The sequence below is a fragment of the Ctenopharyngodon idella genome, chromosome 5 (assembly GCF_019924925.1).
Source record: "Ctenopharyngodon idella isolate HZGC_01 chromosome 5, HZGC01, whole genome shotgun sequence".
Lineage (NCBI taxonomy): Eukaryota > Metazoa > Chordata > Actinopteri > Cypriniformes > Xenocyprididae > Ctenopharyngodon > Ctenopharyngodon idella.
The window spans coordinates 29,561,786-29,573,500 of NC_067224.1; the positions used below are offsets into that span (position 1 = coordinate 29,561,786).

At 33.5% G+C, this 11,715-nt stretch overlaps 1 long non-coding RNA gene across 4 annotated transcripts in view; it reads left to right on the forward strand.

The window, feature by feature from the left end:
* Window positions 1-11,715, forward strand: part of LOC127512570 (uncharacterized) — a 64,991-nt gene that overhangs the window by 35,695 nt on the left and 17,581 nt on the right. For 3 of the 4 annotated variants that reach the window (XR_007930213.1, XR_007930215.1, XR_007930214.1), the window contains one exon: window positions 11,228-11,450. The exons of the other annotated variant lie outside the window; for it this stretch is intronic. This is a non-coding gene — a long non-coding RNA (uncharacterized LOC127512570). Of the gene's footprint in view, window positions 1-11,227; window positions 11,451-11,715 lie in introns of those variants that run through there. 4 annotated transcript variants of the gene reach the window in all.

The window sequence follows — 11,715 nt, forward strand, 5'->3', positions numbered from 1 at the left end:
TACTTAGCATTAATTCACAGTCTAGGGTTGTTTTGTAGATTTTAAAACAACTTTTTGTAGCAGATAAATATGAAAATATTATATCAAAGTTTAAGACAGATAGCACAGTCTTTCAGAGATTCAGGTCATTTAAAGTCAGCATGAAACGGAAGTTGCGAAAGTATTTTATTCCCCATTGTGACATGTCCTGAGTGAAACTGCTTCTCGAACAATAAAAAAAAAATGTAGGGCGGGACCTGATTTTCTCTATCGAGAATTGATTTGATCGTTGGATGGTTGTGGTTTGCTATTGCTGTGATCTCATATGAGCGACAGGTTGTGCCACCCTCTCAGACCCCAAACAGAGCTGGGGTGAACTAACCCTTTAAGGATTAAATTAATTTAAAATTAAGTAGCTGTTGTTTCATAATTTTTGCATATGTAAAATATGTTAGAAAAATGTTGGCCTGTGAGAGTTTCACTGTGTTTTAATTTGTACAAAATGCAGATTGCTGTTAGGGTTATTTTAAAGTGTTTATAGCTGTATATAAAAACAATAGAAGTCTATGAAATGTTCCATTTTATAAAGCTAAGTGTGTGTGGTTCAGGTATACCCTACGTTATGGTGACAAAATGTCCCCCACAAAGATGTCAATACTCGAAATCCTTGTCCATATGGGGACATTGTTTGGTCCCCAGGAGGAAAATAGGTAAAAATCATACTAAGTGATGCTTTTTGAAAAAAATCTGTGATATATCTGTGATCGATTTAGGGGTATAGAATATACAGTTTGTACAGTATAAGAATCATTGTGTCTATAATGTCCCCATTAAAAATGAAAACCCAACGTGTGTGTGTGTGTGTGTGTGTGTGTGTGTGTATGTGTATGTGTGTGTGTGCTTGTTTTCATGATTTATGAGGACACAAATTCGTATAATGACATGGGTATTACACTGGTATTATGACGTAAACATGTTTTATGAGGACATGTTTATTTCATGAGTCCTCATATTTAAAATAACTTTAAAAACATACTAAACAATGCTTTATTAAAAATGTAAAAATGCAGACAGTTTTCTGTGATGGGTAGGTTTAGGAGTAGGGGTAGTGTTGGGGATAGAATGTACAGTTTGTACAGTATAAAAACCATTACGCCTATGGAATGTCCTCACTAAGATAGCAAAACAAACCTGTGTGTGTGTGTGTGTGTGTGTGTGGAGGAAAAGGGAAAAGAGGAAGGAAATAAGTCACACTAACAGTGGAGAGAGGGGAGAATGGGAATGAAAAAGCTAATTCAATTTTCTCTACGTTTTCTATGTATTACCTTTCTCTTTAACAAAGATAAACAGAGACAAAACATATTGTACATGAGCACAGTTAGATGCTTAGATACTTACATGCTTTTCATTAAGTGGGCTCTAGTGGCACTTATATTTCCTATTAATGTATTCAATTTTTCATAAATCAAATAACAAACCCATTTTTAAATCATAAATAACTGTGGAAGGTCACAGAAAATATAATGTTGCTGGCTTTAGTAACTAAAATTACAAATTTACAAATTATGTTTTATTGCCAAATTGAGTTACTTTGTTGTAAAATATAAAAATATTTCCGTATGAGATTTACATGAATGGTTTTTTTTAATTAAGCAACACTGAGTAAATATTTCTGTAAAATTAAATAATTTTGTCATTGATTATACATAATATTCATCAAGCCATTTTATGCACACATACAATGGTCACTTGACATGAATATGAAGAGCTAAACATTTCAAAGTACTGGAGTAATATTTATTAAATTATGAGCCCAATATACAGTGAAGTTTTAATTTTAACAACAGCATTTTCTAAATGAACCAGACATTTCTATAGAAAACTAATTTAGTTTCATAAATACATAAAATAGTAATGATTTTAATCATGCCTGAACATTACTTGAACAAAACTATAATGTGTAAAATACGAATATGAAATATAAACATAAATATGAACTTTTGCTTTAACTGAATTGATTGATTTTAATAAAAGCTGTTTAACAGTTGCATGGAGCCATTTAACGTGCTGTAGGTAAAGTGTAAATAAATATATCAATTTTATCGCTTATAATGCTGCAGGCTGTCACGAAACATGATCAATAAAATATTCTGTTAAGGTATCATTTGGAAGATTATGCAAGTGTTGCATATTCTACAACTTTATTCTCATCTCGCAACAAAGCTTTTAATTTTCTTACAATACCCTGAAAGTATACGCAAATGGTCAGGAAATATTGAGAATAATTACAGGATTAAATAAAAACCCATAGCGATAGCAAATACTTAAAGGCGTTCAGGATTGGCACAAGTTCAAAACTAAAGTCTGTTTTATACTTCTACCTTTATTTCTTATTTCTTTGCATACACTTTGGGTTTTCTGAATGTTTGTTTCACCACAGATATTCAACAAGGGCTGAAAGCCTGAATGACTGATCATGAGCATAACATGTAAGAATGTTTAAAAAGTTTGTTGATGTGTTTGTCTGTTCTTTGTCAGTGGTATTCTGGTAAATGTGGTATTCTGACTGTATGTTCAGGCATCCATTCATCTTCAACATTCACACAGTACAACAGTATTTCGCATGGGGTCATTGGTTCAGATGCATCATGGGAGTGAAGTGGGTGGGCAGGGGTGCACATTATGTGCTTTTGCCTCGGGAGAAGTCAGAGGTCACTGTGCTCTCTTGACACTTAGTCATTTCTGGCCATATGTTTAATGCACTGGATAGGACTGCAGGACACATATTCTCAAGGACTGTAAATTTGGTACTTTCTGAAATATCTGTGTGTGCCTTGTTTTGTTATTTTGGCTGCAATGCAATTACTAAAGTTTTTAAACATTAAATAATAATATTTACAATTATTAGTATTACAAGTATTTTTCCCCATTGTGCTATTGTGCTAAAAAGCGTGAAAAGATAAGGTAATTCAATATTGATTTTTATTGTTTTTTTAATACAAAACATTAATTTCTTCAAATTTTATACACTGTGTTATGAAATGTATTCATCTTTTGGAATGGAATTTGAACATTGTCCTCAAATAATATTATGAAAAGGACATTTAAAAAAATGTGTTGTTGTCACAAATCATACAAAGGTGCAAAATTCCTAACTCTCACAGTTTCTACGTATGTTCTGCATTATTAAACTTTCCATTATCAGGTATGCGCTTATTAATTTTTAAACCGAATTGCTGGAGCGTTTCTTCATGGCATGATAATGCAAACTAAGAAAGATTTGAAATAATTTTTAACATTTAAAATCAACAAATTACATTTAAATATGCTAAGTGCTTGTCACCAACGGTTAATGAGACCACCATAAGAGACTGAAATCCAGCAAATGGAACAGTGTCATTAAAACAGGCTATAAAAAACTGTGGAAGGAAATTTTGCTGCACAGTTCATCCTGCCATTTAGCGTTACAAAAAGTGGTCATTTGAAATAGTCAAATGATTAGCTAAGAGAGGAGGAGTGACGATACAATAGGAGGGGTGAAGGGGTGAGACCCAACACACAGGGAGATGAAACAGAATTACATTTGTTAGTGCTGTGGCAAGTGTTTGCATTTGTTTGAGGTGAAATGGCTGTGGTGATAATGACAATGTGCTTAAGGATGTCTAGATGTGTGTGTGTGTGCGTGTGTGTGTGTGTGTGTGTTTCAGGCTATGAAAACCTTCCTTCACGGCAAAGCCCATTTATTGCAAATGAGATGGAACTATATAAACCTGTGACAACCCATTTGAACAAATATGTAAATCTGTTTAAATCTGTTTGTTTTCAATGTCTTTTTTTCAATGTTGTTTTCAAAGTGAAAGACAAACATATATTTATACTATTATGTTTATTTGCAAGATTGTGTAGTATTTACAGATTCTTTTGTATCTGGTACATGTGGCATTAGACATTTAAGAATATAATTTTAGTCAGGTTAAAACTATATTTTATAATAATTTTAAAAACATTTTGACATGTGTTTATAATGTTACAAAAGATTTCAAATAAATGACTATTCTTTTGAACTGACTCTTCTTAAAAAAAAATACAGAAAAAAAGCATCAGTTTCCACAAAAATATTAAGCAGCACAAGAGTTTTCAACATTGATAGTAGTTTCTTGAGCAGCAAATCAGCATATTAGAATGATTTCTGAAATATTATTTGACACTGAAAATGTAGCTTTGCTTTCACATGAATGAATTACATTTTAAAATATAAATAGAAAATGTAATAATAATTGTAATCATTTTTAAAAATATTACTGTTTTTACCTATGATCACAGTATGTGGATTGTACTTTTTTGTATTTGTTGTATACTGTATATTTTATATTTGTGCAAATAAACTAAACCAAGCCAAGACATCAAAACATTCAAAAAAATCTTACTGACCCCAACATTTTTAACAGTAGTGTAAATATTTATTAGAATTATAATTAGTTCCTTTACAAATGTTACAATATATACGGTAGTCAACATTTGAAGTGGACCAAAACCTTTCATCAAAGTTGTCCTAAAACCTTCTTCTTAAGACAATTTTGATTAACTATTTTTATCCACTTCAAATGTTGACTATATATATATATATATATATATGTATATATATATATATATGTGTGTGTGTGTGTGTGTGTGTGTGTAAGAATCATGTGCACAGGAGTTTATAAGAACATACTTTAAGTGTGTTTTTTTTGTATATTATAAAATTATTCAGACGTTTTTGATATTTTTTTTACTAGTGGGTGCAGGACACTACACTGTAAAAAATGATTTTATGGTGAAGTAAATACTACAGAAAAAACAAATGTAATTTTTACATGAAAAAGTTAAGTTCAGGCAAGAATTAAAAAAACTAAGTAAATTCAATATTAGTACTCAATTTAAGCTTGTAGAAATTAAAGCGTAAATATCAACATTATAAAATTAAGTAAAACTACTCAACTTTTCTGATACTGGTGTTCCCATCATGCACTGGGCCTTGAATAATTAATGAGGTCGATTTTTAGCTGTTTTACAGCTGTATTTACACTGTTTTATTGTTGCTTTTGTGGTTATGTTTAGTAACTCAAAAATGGGACATTCTAAAATGCTTAACGTAAAAAACGCTTAACTTGGCTTAATGTACTAAGACAGTGATATTAAAAGACCAAACTCAGTAAACATCATACTAATAAACCATAATATGTACAGCAAAGCAGATGAGCCCAGAATATGAACGCAGTTCGTTTAATTACACGTTATTTTTTCCTCCCATAGAGAACTGTTAAAGAAAAAGCTTACTTAATGCAGCATACTAAGTAATATTAAAAGATCAAATTCTGCACAAACCAATTTTTCTGTATAGTATGCTTTATTAGTATAGTGTTTACTAAGTTTGGTCTTTTAATGTCACTGTCTTATAAGCGACGTTAAGCGTTTTCTTTATGGGAGGAAAATGCTTAATTAAACGTGTTGTGTTCATATTATGAGCTCATCTGCTTTTCTGTACGTAGTATGCTTTATTAGTTTGGTGTTCACTAAGTTTGGTTTGTTAATAACACTGTCTTAGTAAATTAAGCCACGTTACATTTTCATGTTAAGCATTTTAGAACGTCCCTCAAAAATGACCCATCAAATGTTACCGTCATTGTGTATTGTGTACCAAGTATTGAGGTCTCTTTTTTGAAGTGCCACGTCGCTTTGAATATCTAGATATGGTGTCTACACAATATCTATTGTATTATTTACTTAGATGTTTTTTAAGTAAAGCATACTCTTTAAAAGTGTGGTTAAATTGTTTGAGTAAAATGTATTACAAAAGAAAGTTTAACTAAGTAGAATTTACTCCACCTTTTATTAGCCAAGTTAAAATTACTTATTTTCTTTGTTAATTTTACTTAACTTAGTTAAGTAGAGTTACTTAATTCCATATTTGAAATTTACTTTAAAAAAATATGCGCGCAAAAACTTGCGAAAGAAAAATTAAGTAAATTTTACTTTTTTTTTTTTTTTCAGTGTATAGTTCATTTATGTAAGTGAGGATAGCAAAATAAACTGTGACATATTATACCCAAAAATTTATCATACAGTGGACTACCAGTAAAATTAATAAAAAATTTCCAACCAAAAATTATTCAGACACTTTGACCTGACCATGTTTTGCTTAAGTGTTATCTGACATAATTAAGATTATTTTTTTTCTGACACAGTTAAACTCTGAAATCTTGTCATATTTTATTACCATTTTTAAACTATAGTGAATAAACTGTATTAATGAATGAAATGTTCAAGGTGTCTGAATAAATTTTGGTTTGACTAATATATGTATATATATATATATATATATATATATATATGTGTGTGTGTGTGTGTGTGTGTGTGTGTGTGTGTGCTCAGGAGTTTCTAAGAGTAAATATAATTCATGTAGCCTATGTATGTGTATACAGCAGAATCATAGCATGGGAACATTGCAACATTTACGCATGTATTGGAATCTGTTTTGGCTTAACTTGATTAGCTTCAGTTTCTCATGTTGAGAAATCACTCATGACAATCTAGTATCATGAATGGTAACAAACTTTCAAAAAGAATAAGGGCACAGTAATCATAGATTTCATCTAAATTATCTTCCATTGTTTCATTGTTGTCTGTATAGATCTCCCCCTCTCTGGCCTCTTTGTGCAAGCTTTTCATTCCCTTGATATTCCTCTCATTTTACATGTTCCCTCTTTCTCATTTTTGCCAACCACAGTTGATTGAACAGCTTTCTAATTCCCAAATACCTCTGTTAGATACCTCTATTTGTTTAACTTCTCTTCCTTTTCTTTCCTCCTCTACCTTTACTCTAATGCCACAACTTCCGCTTTTCAGTGCCCCCCTCCCATGGTTTGCAGTGTCCTTCAGACCTCCTGTGCTAATCTGCACAAGACAACTTTTTCCTATGTAATTCTCTTCTTTACATTCTCCCCCCCATTGTTTTCTTTATTTATTATATTTCTCATATTTAATTGATCTTGTTTCATTCTGTGCTCTAATTATGCTCACACATACACTTTTTCTAAATATATAGCTATGTCCGAATTAATTTTGGCACCAAATCCTCTTTTTTCTTTTAGATTTGAATTGTGAAAAAATTGACTTTAAAGACGTTTTAGTTTTAAACAAAACAGAAAATACAAAACTAATAGATGCATACACCTGTGCAGTCCAGCACTGCCTTTGGGGCCCTGGCAAAGTCTTGGTTGGTTGCCATAGTAACCCTGACCACCAACAAAATGCCAGGTGTCTGAAGACATACTGCTGGCGCCACTGGGTCTCCAGCCCCTCCCTGCATGGGCCGTCTCACTCTACAGTCTTCCCATGATGCCTCCTTGTCTCTGAGAGGGCAGATAAGCAGGGGACTGAGGGAATTTTTAACTTACTGAACTTTACTTTTCATGAAAAGGGAAATATTCTGAGCATATTGCAATCGAAAAAATGCTTTTGATAAATCAATATGACATGTCAAAGGTTGCTGTGTTTGAGTATTAAATTTTTGGCATTAGTTCTCACTCTTGCCAGCAGCTTATTAGCAAATTCCCCATGCCATCTTCCTGTGGCTAGCTTGAGGTCATCATTAAGCAGCTGACAAATTAGGCTGACACCTCCCGACCAGGGCGACTGTGGGCTGTCTGCAGCATCTTTACTTCATGACTGTCACTCTCTCTCTCTCTCTCACTCGGTCCTTTGCTTTCTCTGTTTCACTCTCTTCTCTTCCCACTCTCCTTGTTTTCTGAGATCTCCTACAGTCCGACCTGGCCAAAGGCGTTTAGTTGGCGGCTCTCCACGTGGCACAAAAGCGCCGCAGCATTCCTTCTGTCTGTGGTTAATCTGTAGTGTCAGCCCGCTTTGGCCGGGCCGCACTGAAGCACAGGGAATATTAAAAAGCCCAGCGGCAAAATTCCTCTGGAGAGATGAGGAGGGAGAAAGAGCTGGAAGGAGGGAGAGAGTGAGGTCAATTAAGGTTGGGTGGTACAGCCAACAGCAAAGCGTGAAGTTTCAATCGCAGTGATGGCGAGATGAAAACGAGGAGTGGATCACTGGCAGGAAGATCACTGTAATAGGTGCATATGAACTTTTAAAGTTTACCACAGGCACCTACTAAATCCATGGTAAAAACCAGTATATTTTAGAAAAATAATTTTTTAAGCAATTTTTATTTACCTTTTGCTCTAGTTTACTTTTATTAAACTTTTTCCACACATGGTTGATAACAGTTCGCTTCCCCTAATATTAACCTCTTTTATTAATATTAACTCCCAAATTTGAAAAATGTTTTCATCCTGTTGTGATCTATATTAAGCAACATTTTCAAGGACCCCTCAAAGATTGAAAAGGGCTTTAAAAAGGGCTTTTTTTTTTGACTAATTGGTATTCAGTAATTTACTATTTTAGGTTTCTATGTAAATCCATGATTAACCATTTAAGAAAATTGACCCTCTAGACTATTTAAAAATTTTATTTCATGATATTTCCAGTTAATGATGAACAAAACAATTTCCACATTTAACAATGTAAATTTTATGTGTATAAACAAAATCTTTGTGGTTTCCATCCAAATTATTAACATGTAAAATAAAAATATATTTTTGGTTGTTTACTTAAAAGTAAAGTGGCATATCATGTTAACAGAAGAAATAAGTTATTTTGTCTCAAACTCAAAAGGCTTATAGTTTTGGCACAACTATCATTTTTGTAAGCAGATTAATATGATTTCTGACATATTTCTGTATAAGGGAGTTGTATAATTATCAGTTTAACAAATTAGAAATGAGCTAGAAATGAGTAAAATCACTATCCACCTGAAGTGAAAGTTTCTAAAATGTAAAATTCTAAAAGATTTAAGTCAAGTCATCTTTATTTCTATAGCACTTTATACAATACAAGGATAAAAATGTAGTTAAAGAAAGTAAAGTCTATCATCACTTGTTTCATATTTCGTCTGACATTTTTATAGTTTAACAAATGACAATCAATTTTTAATTTCCCAATACTTTTTTTTTTGCTTTGCTGTATGTCTGATTTATGTTCTTGACTATAAATTTTGTTTAGTTCCAGGCAGTGTGTAGTTTATGTAAGGTAAGTGTGTGTGTGTGTGTGTGTGTGTGTGTGTGTGTGTGTGTGTGTGTGTGTGTGTGTGTGTGTGTGTGTGTGTGTGTGTGTGTGTGTGTGTGTGTGTGTGTGTGTGTGTGTGAGAGAGAGAGAGAGAGAGTTTGAGTTTGGCGGGATGTTTGCTCCACAGCGACTGCCTGTGCAGAACCTCTCCCAGGGTCAGTGAGTGCATACTGTTACCCAGAATCCCTCAGCATAGTCCTTCAGTGAAACGAAAAACATGCTGCTCCTTTAAGAGCATGAAACAGGAGCCGGCTGTGTGCCCCTACCAGAGACACACAGTCAGCCAAGAGAGAGGGAGAGGTGGGGGGTGGGGTGGGGTAAGAGTTGGGGAGAGGGGTGGGGAGGATAGAGAGATACAGCCAGAGTGAAACGAAGGTAATGTAGAAAAAATGAGGAGAAAGAGTGTGTGATAGATGAGCGATAGAAAGAAGCCCAAAGATGAGGGGGAAGACACAAGGGGATGAGCGGGAATCAGAGAGGAACCAACAGGGGATGAAATACAGAGCGGAATGGCAGAAAAGATAGAAATTCTCCTCCATAATGCTGTGCAGTTGACATTATTCGTATTGTAATATTACGGGTGGTAGTTTGTCGTGCTGAAGGGAAACAGCCGCTGTTGTTGCTAGGAGAAAAAAGGTGCCGTCCTCTCTTATTGGCTACAAGAAGTAGCTCCATTATCCAATCAGAGAGCTCTGGTATGAGAGAGAGAGAGAGAGAGAGAGAGAGAGAGCAGGCCACACTACAGGACCTGATTAATATGTTAGCCATGTTTTATGGGTTAAAATAAGTCTGGGAGTAAAATGTATTGATAAAACAATGGTAAGATTGCTCTATGTTGCTCTTTATGTAATATTACTTGATAAATAAGTCTTGTTGTATTTTTCTGGGATTGCAATGTCATTTTCTAGAGCGCTGGAATGTCTTGTCCCCTATAGTTGTTATGGTAACCATATGTATAAGCAGCAGTGTGTTGTTAGCATGTCCAGCACTTATGCTTGTGTATTGTTTACTAAATAGATGTTTTTGTGGAAAAATTATTTGTTAAATCCATATTTTTACTATTGGTAAATTGGCTAATTGGTTGGCGTGGCATTAGACTTCATGTTATTATGCATTCAAAGACATGTTGCCAACAAAATGGAAAGAACACATAAACACTCTTTGGAAGATATTAAGCCATAATCACTCTAGTTTACTGTCATTTTGCCTCGGCACTGAACACTCGACAGAGACATTCTTCTGTAATCTTCAGTCTTCAACATCGGGGGTCTTCAACCTTTTTTAGGCCAAGGACCCCTTGGTGGATATGAGAGATGAAGCAGAGACCCCCTGTTACACATTTTATAAAACTGGCTTATGAAAACACATATAGCACAATATTGATGAAATCACGTCTTGATAATAATATTTCTTGAGCACCAAATCAGCATATTAGAATGATTTCTGGAAGATCATGTGACACTGAAGACTGGAGTAATCATGCTGAAAATTCAGCTTTGACATAACAGAAATAAATTAGAAAAAGTTATTTAAATGTTAATAATAATTTATTTGCATTTATGACTGCATTTATTTGATCAAAAAGATTGTAAAAGTGTAAGATGGTAATCCATGATTATATTAGATTCAAGAATAAAATGAAATGTAATTTAATCTAATAATATTTCACAACATTACCTTTTTTTGCTGTATTTTTGATCAGATAAATTCAACCTTGGTGAGCATAGATCTTTCTGACCTCAAACTTTTAAACAGTAGTGTACAAATTCATTTTAATGTTGTTTTTTATGTGCGTTTTCATTTTTCACAAAAAGATAGTTTGAGATGAAACATAAAGAGGTGAATCCAGAAACTTGTGGATAAGAGGACAAATATATTATATTAGCTTGTAAATAGAAATTTAAATTTTTTTTGAACCAGATATTTATTTTCTCTTAGAATCACAGCTAACTCTTGATTCATATTCATATGTTCTGTACAAATATGATATATTTATTGTATTATTTTTCTCTGTAGTAAAACAGTTTTGTTTTATATTCTCAAAGAAATCTATAAACAGTTATTTTACTGTCTTCAGTTCATAGACGGCAGCTTCATTCCAGGCGACTAAAGCACAACTGGACCTGTAGAGTGATCTGGTACTTCACATCTGGTGTTTTGGTCTGTGATGGAGGTCATTTTAAAATGTTACATGCATTCATGTGCTTTGTAATAATACACATATGTGAATTCATTTTTTTTTTATATATTTTAGCAACATTCTGTGAGCCATCAAAGCTTTAAATAAAGACATTTCAGTACTTGTGCCTCAAGTGATTTCTCTTTGAAAATCAAAACAGTGTTGTTTACATCAGAAAAGTTTTGCAGGAATCCTATTCTTTACTTTCTTTCTCAGTCCTTTGTTCCCTTCTTCGTAGATATTTGTTTCCGCTCGATGTGTCGGTAGTTGTTTGAAGTGGAGGTTCAGCAGCGGGAAGCTTTGAGTGCAGGTGTCTGAGTGGGATTTGCAGGGCAAAAAGGCGCGCACACACACTCACACACATGTATACACAGCTGTCTTTGTTG